Here is a 24,957-nt window from a genome sequence, read left to right on the forward strand (position 1 = left end):
TAATTATAAACAATGGCAAAATAATTATTCAGGCACCTTAATTAAACCTTATTTCTGCTAAATATAGCAGAAAAAAATTAATTCCAAAAGGTAAATGAACGATAAGCCAAATGAACGATTATCCGAATATATTATCCTTTTCAAAAGCTGAGAGTAGGCAGTATAATTTTAACAGATGAAATATTAAAATATGTATTCGAATTCTTTTAAATTTCTTGTTCGAAATATGATTTATAAAATAGGATCATATTTTTGAATAATTTTTCCTAATAACTCTTAAGATAGTTATACGAACGGGTTTTAAATGCTTAAGATCGCTTCACCATTGATTTTATTGAGATAAAATTCACTGAAAAAATTTCATTAATTTTAATAACTTCTTTTAAATGATCTTAATGCAAAAATTTGAATAATTTTATGAAAAAATCTATTTTTTCTCAATTATTTTCTCAATTAATTTTTTCACAAAATTGATTTTCTAAGCAATTTAGATACTTTTTTATCGAATCATTTATGCAAGATCATGTGATGGCTATGAAGATTTTATACAGAATCTTCCTTAAAATCTCAAATATCGCTTAATTTCGATATGATGGATTGCAATTATTAAATTAATAGCCAAATAGGCAAAAGATATTTAAATGAAAAATTTCGAGTTCTAAAAATGCATTTTCTTTTTTCATTTTATGCTTCGGTTTTTTTGTTTCAAAATTTTAGTACCATTTTCAAAAAAACTGCCAACTACATCATTTAAGAAAATGTAACATTAATTTCTAAAATCTTACTAAAATGACTAATTAACTTGAATATCAGATTGCTTTGCTTACTTTTCAGATGCTTTGAAATTTTCTTCATCAATGGCGAGCAAAATTTAATTTAAAATCCCACACATGAATATCAAGACGTTCGGCTATCGTTGAATATAGTTTTGTTCCTAAAAAGCAATTTTAATTGAATTTTTAAATTTAAAAATTCTCTTATCAATGAAATAAGTTTAATTGTTCTGGCAATTTTACTTCCAATTTTAGAAAAATAACCAAAAATAGTTTTTAATATAATTAACAATAACGTTTTTAAGTATCGTCATGAAAATGAAAACGATTTTATTCTTTTTAAAAATATTTAATCGCGTATTTTTCATCCATGGTTAAAACCAGACAAAAAAATACTGACATCCATTATTACTAAAAAATGGGCTTCATAACAAAATGTCTTGAATTAATTTCGTAAGTCTTTTTTTTAATTTTGAACTGATTAAGGATTAACTTTAAAATGTAATGATAATATTTTTTCTATTAACCCGATACAAATCGCTGTTGTTTTTTCTTGCAATATAATTTGATTCATTAATAATCATTTATTTTAAAATTAATTTAATTTCATTGTGTTAATTTGAAATTTCAGGTTCTTATTCTAGTGCAATGTGTTTTATATTAAGTCTTTTAACAAAATTCTTCTAAAATTTTAAAATGAGAGTAAAATAAACTTTTAATGCGATAACAATTTTGATACTAAATGATTTGATTATTTCTTTTCTAATTTTCATGAGTAAATTTCATTACTACTAGCTTGTGATTAGTGAGATTCATTAAACATAAATATTCGCTTTCACATTAAAGCTAACATTTATATTATTTATTAAATATGCATACAAAAATATATTTTTCATTAGGAAGGCACATTGAAAGGTAAAGGCCTGTTTCAGCAAAGAACTGAATATTGAATGTTTTGTTGTTTTGACATTTCAAAAGCATGAAATTTTGCGTTTATTTAAACAAAAACGTATCATAAAAGGAAATCGAAACTTTTCATAAATTTTGAAACACATTTGAAAGTGAACTCAGGATAACTGCTACAATTTCAAAGCAATTTAAATTTTTCTGGACTCTATATACACTTTCTATACAATTGAATACACTGAATATACAATTTAATGGAATGTAATTATTTTTATTTTATCGTTTCTTACATTTTCTCTTGTTACACAAAACAATTTTAGTCTCTTACATTATATTTCGAACATTGTTTCTCATAATATTACTCGTATCTTATATTTGCCTCATTCCATTCAACAATTGCAATACACTTGACATTTTTAAAGTTAAGTGCATTACCTTATATAATTTCATAAGGAATAAACTTGTTTATGCACATTCAGCATCCTGATATTTAACTATAGTTTATATTTTATTGCATTTAATATTTTCAGTTATCATTTATATTCAAGAATGAAATCAATAATTAACAATGTAATACTTCCTTAGAAATTATTCAGTTGTAATCTTTTTAAAGTTCGAAATCTTTTTTAGAGAGTTCGTTTCTATAACTTTTTACATCCAGATTTAAGCCCCCATAATTAAAAAGGCATTAATTTATATTTCAGGAGATGTACATTTTGAACCTTTTTTATTTGGGGTAGAGAGATAGCAAAAGTGATTTTTTTCTCATTTTTGAAATTTTATAGAAAAGGCGTATTGATTATTTAATCATTGAGATATAAAGCTTTTATTTATATTAGCTACCTAGTATTCTTAGCCGAATTGTTTGCTTTTCTGTCCATTAATAATAATGGAATATATATCTAAAACTCTTCTTAAATCATTTAACATGATAAAAAAAATTAATCTAATGAAAATTGATGAAAAATATTAAATTAATTTTAGTCTTGCTTCCAAAATATAAGCATTTTAATTATAGCTTTTTGAAACTTATTTCAACTTAATGCTAAATTTAACAGCAAAAAAGTAATTGTTTAAAAAATTTTCAAAATATTCGCATTTTTATGTACATTTAATAAAGAAATAATTTGAAAAACAAAGCGAAATGGCTGAAGACGAAATTATATTGTCAAAATATTCTTTAAATAATTTTAATAATAATCCAAAATCATATTTAATAATAGCAAATGAATAAACATATTATTTTTTTTAAGTTAAAGAAGGGCAAATCTTCCAAATGTTAAATATTATCAAAAATAAAACATTTCTTTGATAATTTTTAGTCCGGTTGTGAAAAAAATAGAAATGAAATTAAAAATAAATTAGAAAACAAAAAGAAAATTACATGCAATCTATTAAATTATGCAAATATTGCAAGCGTCAATTTGATGCGAAAAATATTTACTTAGCAAAATGTATCAAATGAAATTAGAACCTCATCTTTCAATCGAAAAACAAAATTAAAAAAAATTGAATGACGGTAACTGTAGTCAAAAGCTGCTCAGATGTTAATATATCAAAGAATATAAACTTAGTTATCCATTGCTTTAACAACAGGAAAAAAAATAGTATCATTGCACTATTTGAGAAATTACTTTTAATAGACTGTACTTTCAAATTACCACAACGATGAAAAGCGTATTTATGGGGGGAGGGGAGGGTATTATAAAAACGCAAAATCCCGGTTTGGCCCTAATTACCAGCAAAAATGCGAAGTTTCAACAAAATAGGTGTGACATTAGAATCATAATGTTTTAAATCTAAAAATGCTGTAAAAATCAATTTGTGCAATAACAACTTGGGAATATATTGCACAAAAATGCAAGATTTTCTTTCTTCACTTTTAATTAAAAGCATACATTATGAACTTTAAAAATATGATTAGATGAAAATTGATAACTGATATTTGAAAATTGATCATTTAAATACAATGGTCAGGCTTGTAAAGTATCAATAATCAAATATGCACATATTCATATCTATAATAACCTCAGATAAATTGTTAGAATTGAATGTATTAAATCTCCACATCAATATTAGCATTTAATAATGAATAATTGGCTTTACACTAGTCAAAATATTTTTAACTTTCCAAATTTGATTATTAAACAGTTATTTACAACTTCACATCCTTAGAAATAATAAAGAATTATACCACGAAATAGAAATATATTAACTTAAATCTCATTTATTTCCGACTGATAAATCTCTGTAAACTTCAAATTATATTAAAACCAAGATATTAATTTTTATATTAAAATTATCAATGAAAATTTTCATTTGAAATTATTAGAATTAAATTAAATATCTATAGAGTCCAGAGTTAGTTCTATATATATTACTCAGGTTGTAGAATAGAATGTAAACACAAAAGCTGTGAAATGAATTAATCATCCTCGCGTCCTTGCCATAGATTTCAAAGACATTGATTAAAGAGTCCATTGTCTCCTTGTCTTACCGCATCTTTATTTAAACCACTGAATGTGGCAATAAATGAAATGAAAAATGCGATTTTGCAGCAGTTTGCTTTGAAAATCTTAAATATTTTGATATAATTTAATATTTAATGATATTATATAATATTATATTATTTTATATAATATCAAATCACGCTGCCTATCATCGGCTTTACCGTAATTCATCCATGTTCGGATAAAGAGAATATATATTTTTTAATTAAATATTAATTTAACTAGTCCAAAATCACAATTCACCCAGGATTTCAAATAAATCCAAGATTAAAGAACGTGTGTTTCTCTAAAAATGACTTCAGAGTTTTATCAATTTAGATTTAACTTACAACAGTTCCTGAGATTGCATATTATTACAGATCTTCTTAATTTTCTCCACTTTAGCTGTATTTGTAGACACTAATCTAAAATTTTCTTATGAATGTCAGAAAAGTTTTAATCGTCGTTAACTAATAGAAAATTCAAAAAATTATTTAAAGTTTTACTGAAAATTTTTAATTAAAGCTCTAATTTTAAGTATTTTTCTTTAGAGGTGGTAAAGAATCTTAAGTGAAAAGTTTTGAGACATTGTTATTCGCCATCGATATCATTTTTAATCCCAATTTGTGAATTAAGAAACTATTAAAAACAGACATGCACCCGAATAAAGAGAAAATCAACTATTAGATAAGTTTAATCCAAAATTAAGCAAAAATTTTCGATTCCAATTGTTGCATATCAAATTTGCAATGTTAACTTTCATCCGTTGAACATTATTTAACACAAATACATTAATAGTTAGAAAAATAAATAATTTGTTTTAAAATTTATACAAATTGGTTGCTTCGATGTTAATATTACAAGAAATTAAGATCGTCATCAAGTTATCATACGATGTTAAAAGATTGTTCATCAAGTCTGACATGTATTTTTAATCATCACATTGAAATAAATAGGCAAATAATCAAACAATCTTAATGCAGAACCAATCATTAAAAAATTGTTACAGTATTGCAAGTTTGATTTAATATCTACTTAAAAAATCTTATTAATCAAGTTCCTTGATTTTTTTAATTGCCCTGCCTCATCAATATAACGTAGTTAAACTTTTGATTACTTCAATATTTTCCTTCTTAAACTTTGCGAATTTAAGAAAGAGAAAATAAAGAATATACTTCAATGCAAGTTGAAGATCTAAATCGTTAAGCTTATCAATATAACGTAATTAAACTTTTGATTGCTTCAATATTTTCCTTCTTAAACTTTACGAGTTTAAGAAAGAGAAAATAAAGAATATACTTCGATGCAAAAGATAAAGCTAACGATAAAATTTGTACTTTGTAACAGAATTGTAAAAAATACATTTGACCTTAATGATTAATGAATACCAGAATAATTTCTTTCATTTAGTTAGTTGTATTCATTTACTCTTTCACCAAAACCTATATAATTTTTTCCCATCAGTATAAGACGAAAATTGTTCTCTTGTGTCTGTTGATCCCATTTACCAAAGTTGTTTTGTTGCATACATTGTTTTTAAACGAATAAATGAAAGATCTCAGAAGAATTTAAATTCGTTCTATTGATTTAATTCTCCCTCACTTGATCAGTACAAAATGATCCTAGTCACTTCGAATTCGGAATCAACTCACATTGTGAAGTAATTGCATTTAACGTTTCAAACATTATTATTTATTTATTCACTTTTTAAAAATTGTTTATTCTTCTTAATATTTTCTTTGTTAATATAATTCTATTTCTTAAATTACAACCTAAATAATTGAGTGGTTGTTTTTCTGCCCTTTTACTTGTTTGATTTATCGAATAAAGTTTTCTATTTATATTCGAATTCATATTTCATTCGTGTATTTAAGAATTATTACAGTAGATCTATTTTAAATTTTATTGATATTTTTTATTGACTAATCTTTTATAAATTATTTCTTTAAACTTATGTACATTATTTATTATGTAAATTTCACTTTTTTTTTTAATTTTAAAACATTTGCCATATTACTGTGGTATCAGGTGATTTGACACCATTCAAGTTACATTGCCTAACTGGAAATTACCTGAAGAAACTACTTTCAAATTTTTCACTTATTGTTCTTGGGAGGAAGCATAATAAAGCACATTCTACATCAGAAAACACTCGTTGAAGTTTTATTAAAAAAGATTTAGCTTTATATCGGAAAATTTTGGCAAAAAGACCTTTCAATGTTAATCAAACATTAAGATTGAGAAAACTTAATTTCTAGTTTGTCAATTCAAAAAATAAAAATAAAATTGTAACCTTAATTTAAAAATTATTACTAAAACTTTAATATTTTAATTTTAATTCATTACGAATACCTTTTTAGATTTCGATTTTTACACTAATACAGCTTTCTTTTATGTTCATTATTTCAAATTAATTCACCTTAAATAAATTAAAGCATTTCTTTGAAAATAAATAAATAAGTTGAGAAGGTCATTTAGCTATGCTTTTAAAGTATTTACCTAAGAATTCCATGATATATCTATTTAAAATCTCAATAACAACTCTTACTAGTAATTTTGTGATTAAAACAATGAGCCACCTAAGCGATTAGCTTGTTCTCCCTAAACTTGAATAAAGAATTGTAAATGACCTTAAAATTTTACAATTAAAATAGCAAAAGATAAAATCTTATACAAAACTATACAAATTCAATGTTAATTAGAAAAATTCAATTAAACTGAAGAAGAGAGCAATAGATAAAAAGCTAAAAGAATGAAATGTGAGAAGAGCGCTCCTTTAATTTAATATTCATAAATATCATGAAGCAAATGAAAGTCATAATATAAGAAATCAAAATACTTTATACGAGTCCAAAACTTTACAGATAGTCAATGTACCAGAAATCACCTGACTGAATTGAAAATGAAATATTTTTTAATTTTATTTAAAAAGGTTTAAAATGCTCTTTTTTAGTGTACTGAAAGGAAGAAATTTTCTTATCTAAAAATTATTTTCTTTTTTTTTTTTTAAATTTATTTTTGCTCAAACTCATTATATGATACCGCTACTCGCACTTAAGCAAAATGTGATTTAATTAATTATTAATTGATAATTAATTACGGAAAACATTCAAATAATGTATCATTAAATAAAATATACATTTATATAAAATTTAAATTCTCTTGCATATCAAGACGCAAATGAAAAATTGATTTATAATTTTAACTTTCGTGTTATGAAACGAATCAAATAATTTTTTTTAAATAAGTCCAAATTGTCTGAAAATGAATCAAAATTACGCTATTAGGAGAAAATAATCATTAATTTTTGAAGTTAAATTTAAAGTTTGCTTAATACGACCGTAATTAAAGACTATACGAACCGTATTTATAGCTAAAACCAAAATTTATTGGGTAGAGAAATTTTATTTCAATAGAAATGACAAAACTGTGAACAAAATTCGAGAAGCTATCTAAATTTAACAGAAGCAATGGAAAATTTAAGAAAATAGAAAATTGACTATGAATGAGTGAATGAATTAAATTTAATGGGAATGCAGTAAGTTGTAACTAACTGTCTATAAAAATGAAACAATAATTCCAATAATAATTATATTTTGTAACTACAGTCTGAATTGTCACTAAATAACTAATAAAAATCAACTTCTTTTCTGCGCCAATTGCCTTTGAAAATAAATTAATTAATCCGGAATGTTTTGTTTGATTTCAGTTAATTTTTAATACATTATTTAATATCCATAGCCCCTTCAACAAAGTATTTTTGATTTTAAATAAAAATAAAAATGGAATAAAGTCAGATACAAAATTCGTAACAAAGAATGAATCATAAAAATCGTAATGACTGTATAACTTATTTTATATTAATTTTTCTCATATAATTTTTCTTAACTTATATGTTAACTTTATTATTCCTCATAAATTATTGGAGCAATACAATTTACGTGTATCATGTGAACACATTTATTAGAATTCCAGATCAGTTCTAGATAGTTTACACGAATATCAAATAAAACAATTTGGCATACCAGATCTATTTCTAATGGAAGGAGTATATATTAAATTTCCTCATTCTAACTCTTTGTATTTTTAAATTGTGATTATATTCACTTCTGAAAATGTTTTTTTTTTTTTTTCAAATTCAAAGAAGCTTAAAATGTTGGAATACCTCATGGTCTAATTTCTTTAGAAGTGGATGTAGCTAGTATTCAATATGATTGGTATTATTTGATTAGCTATAAATAAAGATTCTATATTTGTATAAGAAAATGCAAAAGTTTTTTCTAAATTCATAAAGGTCTAAAATGTAAAAATATATCAAAATCTTCTCACCTAATTTCTTTAGAAAGAAATGTAAGCATTCAAAATGGTAAGTATTATTTAAATAGCTTTATAGTCAAAGATTCTGTATTTGCATCACAAAAGGAATGTATTATCCAATAAGTAATAAACCTGAGGACAAGAGGCGCCATTGATCTAAGGAAGAGTAAAAATTTCCATTACTAACTTCATTTTAATTTTGAGTCAAATTAGTTATCTTTAGGGAATCTAAATGAAGAATTTTTAAACATTTCATGCATGGAAAATAATGTATAGGAAAACAGAGACCAAATTAAAATTATCAATGAATACGTACGTATGAATGTATTTGTATTAATCGTATAAATAATTGTAAAAGTATTAAACAAACTGTGTACTGTTTATACATATAAAATTATTGTTATATTAATTTATATATTAAATTTAAAAATTCTTTTTCACTTTAATAATTGTTATTTATACTAAGAATTAAAATGCTTAATTTTGTACCAATGAAATAAATAATTTTAAAAAAGATTTCATAAAATAAAAATTATTGATATATGTTATGTTACATTAAATCAAAGTTTATTATATTATTAATGTTGAATAATTATATAAAATAGAATTTAAAAAATTTTATAATGCGGTCATTAAAACTAATTAAAATCAAGTATACAATCGAGGTTCGTGGAAAAAATATCTCATTTGCAAAATCTTACATTGAAGCCACGCTGATTTTTAAAAAATTTATTTGCCGATAATTAAGGAATAGGTAGCTTTTGCTGCTCCAGAATTATTTTATTTGACAATTATTTTCATCAGATCATGTGTATTCAAATTCCTAGTCAAGATGTTGAAAGAGCGCCAAATTATTTTAGTTCAAAGCTCTTAAAATTTTTAACACGTTCCTGACCACAAAAGATCAAATTAAGAAAACTCGTCTGTTCCAATTTTGATTCAGTTTCACATGACCATATGAAGTATTTACAAATAAAAGTTTAAAAGTTTAAAAACTTCAATTTCAAATTTAAAAAAAAATACTTAGAAAATAATCTGGAACAAAAATTTTCAAAAAATTGCACTTTCAAAAGAATAATGTAAAGACAAATAAGAGAAATCAATTTAATAATAGTAAAAAAAAACTCTTAAAAATCCATCAATTATCAAATTTATTTCTTCTTTACTTAAACATGATACAAATTACTTTTTTAAAAAAATTATTTTTTGTGGATGGGAAAAATCACTTTTATTCCTATTTTGAACTGAAAATAAATTAAATAAAAAAAAATTCTGCAATAATAAAAAAACGCTTGAATTCTAACTGTAATGAATCCTAATCGTATTCTCACAAAATATCTTTTAAAAATAATTAGCAAATGAAACATGAATTAATTTCTCAAAACAGGCAGGAAGGGTCGTACAAAGATCAATAAAACTGTTTCTATTATTTTAGCAATCGTTTTAAATGATAATTTGAAAAGAAATTTTAATAAATCTTATAATTGATTAACGTTAAAAATAATTTGAATAGTTGATAGAATTAGAGTAGTTAATAGCGAATCTTACTATTAATGTACCGCTTAATCACGTAGAAAATGATCTTCGAATTCAAATTTTCAATTATTCCTTTTTATTTTTAGATAAATAAAACATTTTTAACAGAAACTAATTTTTATTTAGAACCAGTATTAATTAAACCATTAATTAAATTTCTAATTAATTTTTAATTATGACCAATTTTTTTAAAATTCATAGTTTAAAAACAAATTTTAAATGATTATTTCAGAAATTAATCATATAGCATAATTTTCAATACAGTTTTGACAAGTTTATTTGGTCGGTTTATTTCTAAATACCTCCCCTCTTAATTGATATAGATAAACATGCAATTAGAAATGCTTTATATTTGAGTACACATGTTAATGAGTACACATAAAAAGCTTTATTGGTAAATGTTGTTTTTCTACGTATAGAAAAATTCTTTTCTAGTTTCTAAATAAAATGTCCAAGGTAATTCAGAAGTTTTTTTTTTTCTTATATCATGTTCATATTGAGACAAAAGTTTTCGGGCCAGTATTGAATTTCAAATTTTTTATAGCATGATTGGGATTTTGAGTACATTTTTGGAATATGTGCGTGTACCAGTAGATATCAAAGTTTCAACTTCTATTTTTTTTTCAAGCAGGAATGCGTCTCACAAATAAATGATTTCTCTTGTTCATTGTAATCATTGAAATGAGAGCATATTGAATTTCAATCATTTATTTGGATTTCCATTTTATGCTCTCTCAAACAAAGATACTACTTTTATGTGAGAAAAAATTATAGCATTATCAAAATGATAAGAGAAGTTTTTATGTTTAAAATTGACTAATCAACGTAATTTATTATGAAGCTCAATAAAAACTTCAAAGCCTTATTTAAAAAAAATTTCGAGATTAATTTGATGAAAAAAATTGGGGTTACGTTTCTAGAAGTTCTTTATTATCTAATATTAGACTGGTTATATTGATTATACTATTATGGTGGTGTTTTAAATGTGCATGCTATCATTTTAAAACAAGTTACTATTATTTCTGAATTTGCAGAAAATTTCTCAGCCTTTAGTTCTTATTTCATTCCATTACCACTGTCTTAGCTGACCGCAATTTTTCAAATTCATAAAAGAAAAATCTGATAATTTCTTTATTCGCATAAGGTTTAAATCTTGTTTTTCAATCTGATTAGGTATCAAGAAAAATTTTTGATTAAAAAAAGGACTAGAAATAAAGCCTGTCATTTTGAAAAGGAGAAATAGTAAGATGGAAGTTTTTAAGACAAATACTGAATTTTTATTTTTCAAATTGAGTTTAAAAGTATATATGATAAAAGTTTATATGATGTATAATAGGAACACTTGACGTGCATATAATATTGGTACAAATTAAATACAATGGTCCGATCATTAATTTCTGCTGTTTCTAATATGCGATTTTTAATTCGAGATACAATAAAATGCTTATAAACTTCTTAGATATTGATTCTGTTATTGTATAATTATTGGGTTAGATTTAGTTAAATTGGCGTGTAGCTTGAAGATGTCTATTTTGGGACGAACTTCGCAATTTTATATTGGGGTTTAAGTGACGAAAAGGAAATCTGGCTGTTTATTTTTTAAAATTAATTCTTAAATGAAACTTGTAAGGTTATCTTCTTTTGTTAGAAAATTGTTGTTTGTTTCATCAATTGTTCACTTGCTTATTAATTTCAGCTAGAAATATGGATGATGATGGTCCCTAATAATTAACACTAGATAATTGATATCCGGTGGATCCAACTAAACAACAAAAGAAAGTAGTATATAATATAATCGCATACATTCATTTCAATAGATATTTAAATACAATTATTCAGTCATAATATAGAGTTAGATAATATTTTTAATCTATAAGACATTAAAGAATATTTATAATCTTGTTTTTTTATAAATTGAAGTGTAGCCATATATATAAAATAAAATGGCAGAATAAAGATATTTTACCGGAAAGGTAAGATTACATTTTGCTGCAACTTCCATAGAATTAAATAATATATTCTTTACAGATGCAGAAATTTCTTCAAATAAATTTAAAATAAAATGATCTTATTTATTGCATTCCCTTTTTTTTTTTTTTTTTTTTTTTTTAATTTATGGGAAACGTCGGTACTGTCTTTTTTTAATCCAAGAATAGTTTGAACTTGTCATAGAGTAAGATACGAAGGTTGGACCTTTCTTAAAATTTCGTTCTGTTCGAGATGAATTGCCCAGAAAATCAGAACAAATTTCAACCTGGATACCTCATATGGCTCCCCAGGTCTAAAAGCATGGTGAACCGATTTCATCTTTATCCGACCTCCTCCACCAACCGCCGCTAATTCGTTGCCCTCTGAGTCCCAAGAAACCATCAATTACTGGGGAGGAGGCAAAGACAAAACAAAAACGGAGACAATGCTTTGAACAACCTATTATTACTGTAGGCGCCCTCTGTCGCCATTTCATTCAAAGAAAAAAAAAAGATGAGCCGGCGGACATATCCTCCTGATGACCTCATTATCTTCGAAAAAGCCAAGAGAAGAAGAGGGACCCCCAAAAATAGAACTTTCTTTTGGAAGGGGGGAAGCAGGGGGGTTGCTGCACGTTGAGCGACATGAACGAATGACTGTCAGTGACACTGGAACTGTGACCAGGCGTTTGTTCAATCCTATGTCACAAAACTTCATATTCCTCGCAGCCAAAATGTCATCGTCGTTCTTATTATTTTCGTCGCGCCATTTTGAGTTATTAACACGTCGCTTTCTGTAGGCGACACCCACCTAGGTGTTTGGAAGCTTGCCTTGTTTGTGTTTCTGTCCTTCTCCGGAAGACAGGTTGACAGGCAAAAATTTGGTTGCGAAAACTGGATGATTTGAAAAGTGAAAAAATGTTGCAGAATATTGCGACGAAGTATGAAATAGTAAATGAAATTTTCCAAAGAGGAATGAAAAATTCTGTGTTCAAAGATTTCAGCTTTTAAATTAGAATTATTAAACCAGAACTATAGTACTAGTTATCAGGAATTTATATAAATCCAGAAGCCTTTTGTGAATATCATATTAATTATTAATGTATTAAAAATTACTAAGCAAAATTTAGCAAAAGGAAAATCTATGCACAATATACTACTTTAAAAACAGGGGGGGGGGACAACCTTTCCCTGTAAAAAAATTACATTTATCATGATGAAAATACCATTTTCATAGCAAAAAAAAATTCTCGAACTCGAAGTTTGAAAACCATTAATAAGTAAATAAACCATTTAATGAAACAAAATTGGAAAAATTTGAAAAACGAAATTGATTTTAAAAATAATTGATAAGTGAAATTAAATAAAGTTTTGTCAAACAAGACATCTTTTTCATGATGTTTTTGATTACAAATGCTGCAAAATCTTAAGCAGATTTTATCTCAGGAGTTTTTAAAAACCTACTTTTGATCGAGAAGTTACAAAATTTCTTTATATTAATTATTTTTATACATTTTATGTTGAATATATAATTTCTCTTTTAACCATTATGGTATCTTGAAACCCTTTTTTTTTCATTATTATGTGCGCCATCTTATATAAATTGAAATGCTAATAAATTTAGCAGTTATTTGATAATTAGAATATGAAAATAATAAAAAAATGTATTGTTATTCATAACACATATTTTTATAGAATTTCTTAAATCTGATATACAGGAAGGGAATAAAACTTCGATCACAGAATTCCTTCTTTATTTAAAATCCTTATTATTTATTATACTTCTTAAAAACAAATAAAATTGTTTAATAAGATCACGTGAGCGTTTATGCTACTTCTAGTTTAAAAAGTTCTACTCTAATTTTAATAATTACCGTTGGAAAATATAGCATCTAAATTTTTTTTTCTGTAAGGTTCTTAAATCATATATATAGAAACAATTTAATTTTCGAGGTTCAATTCAAGACAATGAGAAATCACAAAATTTTCCCCTAATACATGTATAAAAAGTACACATTCTAGAATTTTATCTTCATTTAAGTAAATAAAATTTCCGATAATCTTCATTGAAAACTATGAAGAACTCGTATATACATTTGAGAAAATAAAATTCAATAGATATATTTCATTAAAATTTGTACCATCTACGTAAGTGGTTCAGAAAATTAGGCAAGGGAAATGTATGTTTTAAAATAGGAAAAATTTCAAAATTTTGTCAAAGAAGAAAACAAGCTGATTTATGGTTTGACGTAAAAGAGAAAAAATTTTTCAGAGAATATTATTTTATTAGGTTCATTATGAGTACACATAATAAGTAATAATACTTAAAATATTTTGAAAATAGATATATTTATATAATATTTTAATACACATAATAAAATACTTAAAATATTTTGAAAATATATTTATATAATATTTTAATACACATAATAAAATACTTAAAATATTTTGAAAAATAAATTCATAGTTAAATTCAAGATTTTAGAGAAGGAAATTTCGTCATAAATACCGTGGTATGAAATTAATTGCTTACAATATTAAATATGATGCTATTTATTTTTAATGCAAAATTCATCATCATATCATTGCACCAACAAACTCTTAATGTTTATCAAAAAAAGTTCCTTTTCCACATTTCTGATTCACAATATCATGGTAGTCTAGATTAAGATTTTTTTTTAGTAAATATATTTTTGTAAATTTTTTATAAGCGTCTCATCTAATAAATTGTGAATTATTAAAAAAATCAGTGCTCGCTCCAAAGTACAAAATGATTATGTAAAAGGGACATCAACTATTTCAGTTTTCCAAATATTACAAGAGAATGAAAAAAAAATCCTTTTTTGTAAATAATAATGAAATGTTATATGGGACATTTTCATAGAGGCATTCTCATATTTATACCAAATGGGCCGAAACTTTGACAAATTCGTTAATTATCATAAAAATTTCTATTTACTTCCCTTTCCTTCTCAAAATAAAGGTAGGCAGTGGTGAAGTTTTGATTAATAATATAAAAGTGGGAAAAATCCTGATTTCTTATAAATAAACAATATTATTATCTTTTATAATTGAAAAATATGCTTTTATTAATAGCAATATATCTATATTTTAACTCCTTTATTACACAGACATACACTAAGTGATTGAAAAATTACAAACATCTTCGAAAAAACGATTTGATTCACCGTTAGCTCAAACCACAGCCGATATTCTTCTTTTTATGGATTCAACAAGTTGCTGATATTTTTGGAATCAAGGTGCCAGGTGCATGTCAAATCTGGCATCGTGGTACTGGAGCTTTGAAAGAGGCTCCCAACTCAAGCATCCTCCTTGTCACGATTTAAACTTACAAAATTCGTCATAAAATAACCTTCGCTTCACTTGAAAATGGTATGCTAATAACACTAAATTAAATTCATCGTCTTCTCTTAATAAGTAAACCTATTTGTGAAATATCGGATAATTTTAAAAGGAATAAACTTAATTCATTTAAGATATATTAAGACTTTTGAGTTATTTGCAATGAAAATATTTACAGCATATTAAAGATATTTTAAATGAGTTATTTAAATTGGATTTAAAATATTCGCCAGGCGTAGCAACAAATAATTTTCTGATACTGATATTTGCAGGAATTCTAAAAGTTACTGAAACTGCTTGAAAAAAATGTTAGATGAATAATAAAATGACAAATCTTAATTTCCTCAGATTGGATACTGGTGATCTCAATTTACTCCACTAATTCTCCTTCCATTTCATTCCACAAATACTACATGCACAGTCCTTTATTATCAATGTAATGGGGAAGAAATACAATCTATCAGATAAGACATTATTTTCCCATTCATGAAATTTCCAGTTATAGTATTTTCCAGTCACTAATATCTTTTTTTTATTGGATTCGTAAAAAAAATTGAAAAATAAAAGCTCTCGTTAAACTATTCAATCTTAAAAATTTATTCGATGTAAAATCCGCTTTGTAGATGAAATTTTTTTTAAAGGAAATTCTCTATTTTATTTCTCTGTAATTGGTTATATTGCAGCTTTCTTATAGTTGACCGCAATGTATGCCAATAATCTGGTATCTCTTTCATTCACAAGAGATTTCCGCCTACTTTTCCTTAGTTGACATTCTTTGAAGGCCCAAGTCACTCAGTTTTAAGAACAAAAAAGAGCAAGAAAAGAATGGAAGTTTTTGGAGATAGCTATAACCATAAGGAACTACTCTCTTCTTCCTCTAGCGCCTACGTAATCTGAACGACCGCGTCTATTAAAAATCAAAATGGGAACTGTGCTGAGTGCATTTTAAATCCCACTGCCCTCATGCGTTAATCCTCACCCAGAAGTACGATCCGTTAGTGGAGTGGGGTCAACATACCCCACACCATTATTAAATCCATTAGGAAGTGAATACCAACCAAGAGTCTCATTCTAATATCTGAGGTATTCATCTGTGGGGTAAGTTTCGAAAATAATTGGAACTGGTCTTTTTTGTTTCAGCAATCGGGTCGTCCTCATGAACAGACGATAAGTCATTACTGACTAAGGGATGGATATTTAAGTTCCAAATTTAATTTGTAATGTTAGTACACATGCTGCAAAGTTTGAATTAATGGTATACCTAACATTTTGGTCCTTCAATGAATAAAAAATATTTTAAAACAAAAAAAAAGGAACTCTTCAATACAATTGCCTTTATTTCATCTTTGGATTACCTATCCTTCTCAAAAGTTTGTAAACACAGTAAAAAATTAACATATGGTATTTTAACTATAATTGGGACTACAGTGAAAAGGAAATTTTACTGTTTAATATAGCAATGAGATACTCTACGTATGGACAAACAAATTGTGATGGAAGGAAGGAATATCTTCTGGCCTATTCATTTTTTTATTTCCGTTTAATTCTTGAATGATCAAAGTAGAAACAATGTTCTTAGATTTTTAATACATTTCTGCTAAGAATTTAAGATCATTTGTTGATTACAGTATAGTTAAAAATACTATTCAAACAGATTTACAGAAATAATAGTATTTTCGTCTCATTGAACATAAATGGTTTTTCTTTGATGTCAAAATTGCAACTCTTGCATTATCCAATAATTTTATTGAAAAGTGAATTTCAGCAGTACTTTGAGTGCACCAGTATAAGATTTCAAGTACCTCTGAGTACCAGTATAAGGTTTGAATGAAATATATGTCAAATTTATTATACCATAGAGCAATAAAAACGAATCTATGAAAAGCTGTATTTTATGATTGATTTGATATCTTATAGATTCAATTCTAGATTTTTTTTTCAATTATTACTGCGTTTTAGAAACGAAACTGGGCATTTTAGAATTACATTGAAATTTTCTCATTCTGCTTTTTTTGAAAACTTTTCTATTACGAAAAAAAGTAAATAATTTTCGCAAAAGGTAAAATTAAAAAAAAAATCCATAACAAAAAAAGGTACAGGAAAATTATCTAGAAAATAATATAATTTTTGTGGATATTTTTTTAAGTAGAAAATGTCTCATTGTTTTTTGAATTTACTGATATCTAATTAACCAGACAAACAGAAAATGTAAATAAAATAAATTGGTCAAGTAACATTTTAAAGTTAACATGTGCTGATGTATTCCTTATTTTCGATTTTTTTTTCAGTAAGTCTTGAAGAGACTAGTTCATTAAATTCAAGGACGAATTTACAGATGAATGCAGTATTATCTCTGTATTCGAGAAAGTAAAACGTTTGTTAAAAATACTCTTGTCGTTATATAAAATAACAAATTTAAACGCTGTGGAGTACAAAAAGAAAACACAGATAGGTACTTAAAAAAAGTATATGTCGGAAAGAACAAACCATAAAAACACGAATATTTCAGTTTGAAGAAAATTGAAGTGATAGAATCTACAAATACAAGAAAAATACTTGGCATCAATTGAAGAGAAAAATGAACAAGATACATGACAAATCCTTCCGACAGTTTCAATATACTGAATTATCTTTCTCTACTTAAAAGTTTAAAAACACTATTTATTTCATTTTATTTTTTCCACGTTTTTCTTTTTTTAAACCATAGTCTGAAGAGACGGAGCAGTTTAAGATCCAAGGCTCCAAAAGGCCTAATCTGAAAAATGGAATGAAAAAGATCGTATTTTTATTTTGAATATTGCTCTAGTTTCGAATCTTTTCGAAAGTCCACAGATCCTTTGGAACAGTAATTTTAAATATTAAAATGAATGTGGAGTTTAATTTATAACAATGATCAAATACTTCGGTACTTAGTTGTAGTAATGAATTTATTCAGCAGATAAGAAAGTCCCCTTTACCTATTCGAAAAATTGACTAGTCGAGTAAGAAAAAAACAAACATTACTACCTATTTTCATCCATTCCATCTTTACGCCACTGTTGAAACATATAGCTTGCCATTTGGAAATATTCTTCAATATTATTTATAAATACTTTTTATAATAATCAGAATATTGAAATAAATCTCTGAACGTAAGATATCTCATTATATAAGCAATTATCTGAAAGGCTTTAGGTTGTGTTCAAATGGGAGAAGTTATGGCTTACTAAAAATATTTGAGAAATGACACCATTCAAAACTATTCGAAATTCAAACAGTATCATGGCTAATACAGAAATAGGTTATAGAAATCCTGATATACTATTTTTCCTCTTCCAGAATATCTTTTGCATTTTACATAACTGTTCGAACTTTTTTTACATGTGGGGAATCGTCAGTTTTTTTACTGAACAAACTGGTTCAACCTGAAAAATTTTATAACCAAATAATTTATTTTTATTATTTCATTAATATATTATATTCGTTAGCAAATATTTCATGAAACTGCTTTTCAACAATTTTATCAACTGGCTTGGCTTAAGAAAGGAAATTCTAATTTGTGTAAAGTCGTATAAATTCCGAAACATTTGAATATTTTTATATATAAGAAGTTTGCCGTTCTTTCAGACACAGTTACTAAATAAAATGTGACATTCAAATATCATTGTTTGATTTTAATTTCAAAGTGATATTATTACATTTATTAAAAATTTAGTTTTCCAACTTAATTTTTCTTTGTAATCGAGAATTGAAATTGAATTGAATTAGAATTGAAATTGAATGTAATTGAAATTTAATTACAGACCATTTTATCAACATTCCATCCAAATTTTTTCATAATCATAGTACTCGATTGTTGAATTATTCCCCTATATTTTATTAAATAAAGGAAGATATAAATCCCTTGCCTATATTTTCTTTTACAAAAACGTATATCAGATGTTTCTGTAAAAGCATATTATGGCAATATTAACAATCGAGTATTAAAGAAAAAAAATAGGAAATTAATGGTCAGTTTAAATTCTTACATTACAGCAATAGAATATAGTTTGCTGAAAATGTACTTTGAAATGATCATTATTTTTAAAATGTATCTTGGAACCGCCATTGAATCATTATATTCTATAAATAATACCATTGTAAATATTCATAAACTTAATAATAAACATAAAATTATTACCAAATCATTTTAGTTATAAACAAAATTAAGCTAGGTGAATTAAAAAATTAAACGATACAGAATTACAAAATGAAATGAATAATAATCAAAATATGACTAAAGGCATGCTAAATTATATTATTTTTAAAAGCATTGGACAACAAATCAAAATTTATACTCCATGATGTTTTTCAGAGGAGATTCAATAAACTTAATCCGCCCTGCTTAAGAAATGCAGAAAAAAATGTAAAGGAATGTTTTTTAAAATCTCCCTAAGAGTTAAAATTTAAGCGAACTAGAATTCTTTACTAGACGCACACACATAACATTAATCCATTCCCCATTGATAGTAATATTTATGATTATTTAAACCATGTTGAGGATATGGGGCGGAAAAGACCAAAGGGATCGCTCAATGTCTGCTGGTCTCACTTTAAACTCAAATAATATAAGGAAGGGGGAAATTTTATATCGAGTTGGGCAAAACAGTGTTCAACAGAAATAATTATTTAATAAATCTAATTCAATACGATTCTTTAACACCGGAATGAAATTGTAAAAACATCATTCTGGTGTGAAACGATGTATTAAAATGCATGCAAATTAGGATAAACGAAAGAAGAAATGAAATACAAAAATGTAAATAACATACTGAGGAAAATTTATTTTAAATGAAACATAAAGTTTATAAGGTGAGAAATGCCTAAAAATGCCGTAAAACACAACTCTGCTCTCAAAACTGAAACACTTAAAAGGTAGAAAACTGACTTTAAAGCAAAAATATTCTCTATACAATACAAACGCCATCAAAAAATATAATGAATTGATTCCATAAACATTAACCTTGTTAATGTTTAGAGAGTTTAGTCTTGCTTAGCGGTTTAGAAATCTACATTAGATTTTCGACCCATTTGAATTTCAAAATTTTGACGGGGTCTAAGAAATTTATCTGCCTTTAGTGACAGAACTTACAATTTGTTTATTTATATATACAAAGCATTTTTTAGATCGATAAAAAAATTGGAGGAAAATATTAGTTACAATAAAAATTAAAATAACGCTATATAAAACGGACATCAGTTATATTACACAGAAGAATCATGAACTTCAAGATTTTAAACTGAAGTAGCATTTAATTGCATTGTTCTGAAAGATGAGTTCAAATCAATGGAATCTTAGAATTCACAATACTGATAACCAAAAATAATCATGCACGAGGCAAACACGCAAGAAAATTCCATTATTTATGCGATCTGAATTTCATCAAAAATAAGGAACCTTCCTTAAACGGCAATGGTGGAATTTCGTAAATCCCAGAAAGGAAATTTTTGTGAAAAATTCAATACATATTTCTAGATTTTCCCTGATCTTGTTTTGCATTGGTAACTGGTAACTATAAAAGTTGTGGCATTATTCAAAGTTCATTGATAGCATTCTTTAATCTATTGAACATATTTGAATAAATAAATGCCTAAAATGGTACGGATTATAAAAAGCCATAATATTTATACAGGATATTTTTGCAAGATTTTATATTTAAAAAAATAACATTTTAAAATTACAAAATATTTTATCCTATAAAAGTCACAGAATTATCAGTCGAATAGCATGAAACTTCAGATGTCTGCAAGCTTAAAGATCGCCGCCGGAAGTTTTGAAAATTCATTACATTTACAATGAAGCATTTTCTATATTATGTTTTTGACATTCAGAAAAGTTTACGATCAGGAATATAGTTAGATTACCAATATAATAGATAAAACTTTTAATCTCATGAACAAAATCACAGATTCAGGCACTCAATGTCTTTATTATACATCATTTTGATGTTATCGATTAAATAAGGTAGAAGTTGAAGAATTTATTGCATTACGGGGATAGTTAATTTTTGGGAGGGAAAAAAACGAGATACGTTTTCTTCTAACGGATTTCAATTTTGAGTTATGTTCATAGCATAAAATTGATCCCCAATTAGAAATAATTTATAGCTTGGTACATCAAGACATAGCAGGATGCATCCCACTAATCTTTGAGGCAAAAAATACAAGTCTGCAACATTCATGAAATTTTTAATTACAAACATTCATAGACGGCAATGTTATTAGTAGTGTTGATTTGTTTGCACTTGTGTTTGCAAGTTTTCAATCTTACAAACCATGAATATGTGTTTTTCACTTGCAAAGTCTTCTAAAAAGGCACTTCATTCTCATATAAAATAATAACTATTAATTAGTCAGTTTTTTTAAAAAAAATTACATCACTACCTCAACATCAAAAACAAAGAAACCAAAGCTCTCTTATATCAAAATCTCAGCAGAATTCCTGAGTCCACGTAGAGGCAGAAAAAGCAATTCAGGTGTCATCTTTATTTGACCGTTGCTCAAAAAAATGATAATTCATAGAACATCAGTCTTTGCTTATTCTCTCTCCTCTCGACAATTAAGAATCCTAAACTCTCTACAAGGAAAGTTTCTTTACAGTATTTCTGGTACCTTCTGCACATCTATGACAGCATTCCTAGTCATCGGAGAAATTCTCCCATTCCACAATAAAGTGCAAATAGAAACAATCTGTGTTAGAATAAATCGTTTTAAATTGCTTAATCATTTCAAGAATATAACATTCCATGTTGAGAACTTTAAGATCAAATGTTCCCACTCGAAATTTCATCCTTCAGACTTCTTTCCTGGAAACAGAATCTCCCTCAAATAAGATTGATATTTTTACAGATGGGTTCATAATTGAGGAACAAATTGTCTTCAGCCAACTTACCCCTTGGGAAACTAAATGAAAAAAAATTATGTCTTTCGGGCTGAGTTGATAGTCATTAAAGAAGCATGTAAATAGGTTGACGAATTCGACAACAACGCTAAGACATGGAGCGACAACAAATCCAACTTAAAGGCGATCTACTCATCTTCATCTTCAAGCCAAATAGCGCTGGAAATACAAATAAATCTACTCAGCCAACCATCTATTGAGTTGGAATGGATGAAAGCACATGTGGGCCACGCCAGCAAAGAAGTTGCAGATTCCTTTATCAAACAGGCCATTATTAAAGATTCCCTTTATAATATCCGATTTTGAGAAGCTTCCTTAAAAGTATACTAAATAAATCGTGCATACAACAATGGCAAGAAGAATGGGACAACAGCTCAACTTGAAGAAATATTTACCAAATCATAAACAAAGTCGCTTCTAACCCAGAACCATAGAACTAAAAAGAGATAATCTTTGCAACATGTCATAGCCCCAGCGATTCCACATCAAAACTTCGAGCCACTGTGGCTGTCGGAGTGTGAGCGATCCTCTTCATTACGCTACTGACTATCCTATCGTCGTCTTTTCACCTTAGCAAACCCTCCTATGACTTCTAACGAATCTGGTGGAGTAACCTGATGACAAACAAAATGTCCAAAATAAAATTTTTAAAAATCTTGTGGATTTTCTGCAGCATAATGAAAATATGAAACTGAGAATAATTTGTTTCATAGACTTCCTCAATCAAGCCCTTCTCCAAACAATTATAACCTTTCATCAAAATCCATAAACTCATATTCCCCACCAATTTTGTTTTTTTCTTAGTTATATGTTGTTTAAGTTGCTGTAGTGTTATTTTGTAAGCTATATGTAAACTTTTACATGTTGTTTTTTTTCAATTAATCTTTTCACGTATATGCGGACCAAGAATCCAAATTCGGAGATAATCTGTGATGAAAATAAAAGAAAGCTCGTATTTGATGTATCTGAGATTATAGAAGTTAATGGAAACGAACATTAAAAAAATAAATGTTGTAAGATATAGTCAAAACAAAATGTCCAAAATCAAATAATTTCGAAACTGTAAGCTCATTTTGTGTTTTTTTAAATACATAATTATAAAATGACTTTTTTACTTTGAAACTAACTCTTCAGAACAAGTTATGAAATCCTTCCATTTCAATAAGCATAAAAAAGTGAAAGCAAAGAAAAGGAGGATGCGTTTGGATATTTGATGATGTGGACTTTTATAGAGTGAATAAAAAATATTTTTAAATCTACTTAATTAAAAAATGAATTTTAAAAGTAATTGTAACACAAATTCGTCGTTTAATTTCTTTGAATTTAATTAACGAAAATGTTTACAAAAGAGTCAGACCAGATATGAGATGTCACTGTTATGTGGTGACTTTAAATTGTTTGTAGAATAAGCAAATACAAATATAAATCGCGTAACGCATGCTTCCCATGTTGTTTATCGCTTGCGAACATACGTCGCGTGAAGCACAGGTGCAGTGTTGCCACGTGCCCAACACCGCACCACACGCGTCTAGCGTCATGTTACACATTTTTTTCGCATTATTTTTTTCTCACATCTTGAACCCCCTAACTTTCGTAAGGAAGTAAAGTTGGGTTAGCCTCCAGCTGCTCTTTTTATTCACTGCCCCCCACCTCCTTCCTTGTATTTCCGTTTTCAGTGCCGTTAAGTCTTTTCTTTTTCTTTTTGTTCGCAATTTACAAGTTCGGGATGTGACAAATAAGGCATTGTACTTAATAGAATTCAGTTGGTGAAATAGGACACAAGATGTAGGTTACGGTTGTTTACATGCGTATTTATTATTTACCTACTTCGAAGTTTTGTTGATATGGATATTGCCAAAAACCGTTGAATTATAAAGTAAGCAATAACAATATAGAAGGAAATAATTCATTTTTTCCTTCAATCAGCTGCTGAAAAAAAAAAGAAAGAAAACCACTTCCTAAACAGCTTTTAAAGTAGATATTAACGTAATGGAATAAACAAAACAAAAAACTAATTTTCTTTTATTCAAAATCTATAGTGAAATGTGACTTTAATTATAATTATTTAATTTATTTATTTTTTAAAAATTTAATAGCTATTTTTATGGCAAAATGTCTATTTTTTGTTTTCTATATATATCAATAATTTAATTTCAACGTGCAATGTAAAACATAATTTTTTCCCATTATTTTTTATAAATGATTTGATTTAGACCTTGATTATTGTCAGTGTTTCCAAATGTTTATCTAGGTCTTGCAACAAACTTTTAAAATGTCTTCATTTTATTTAGTTCAAATTTTTGTTCAATTTCTTTAATTTTGCTGTCAGAATTTATTTTTTTAATTTTAATGATGTTATGAATAGTACAATGATTTCATTCCTATTTCATTTAATTTTTACAGTTGAATACATGTAACAGAATTATAGTAACATAATGTTTCATTATAAAAGGATTTTTTTCATTATTAATCCGCCATAATATTCAAAAAATTATCTATTGATTTTTAACTTTAAAGAGTCGATTAAAAATCAGAATGTTATTTTAAAACACAACTTTTCGAAGACATTTCAAGCGTAAGTGCATCTTTGCTTAATTTAAATTGATAAACAATGAGTTTTAGATTTAATATTTAATAATTATAGATTTAATATTTAATAATTATAATGTGAATTAGAAATCATTTAA

The sequence above is a fragment of the Argiope bruennichi genome, chromosome 9, assembly GCF_947563725.1.
Source record: "Argiope bruennichi chromosome 9, qqArgBrue1.1, whole genome shotgun sequence".
In the NCBI taxonomy this organism is placed as follows: Eukaryota; Metazoa; Arthropoda; class Arachnida; order Araneae; family Araneidae; genus Argiope; species Argiope bruennichi.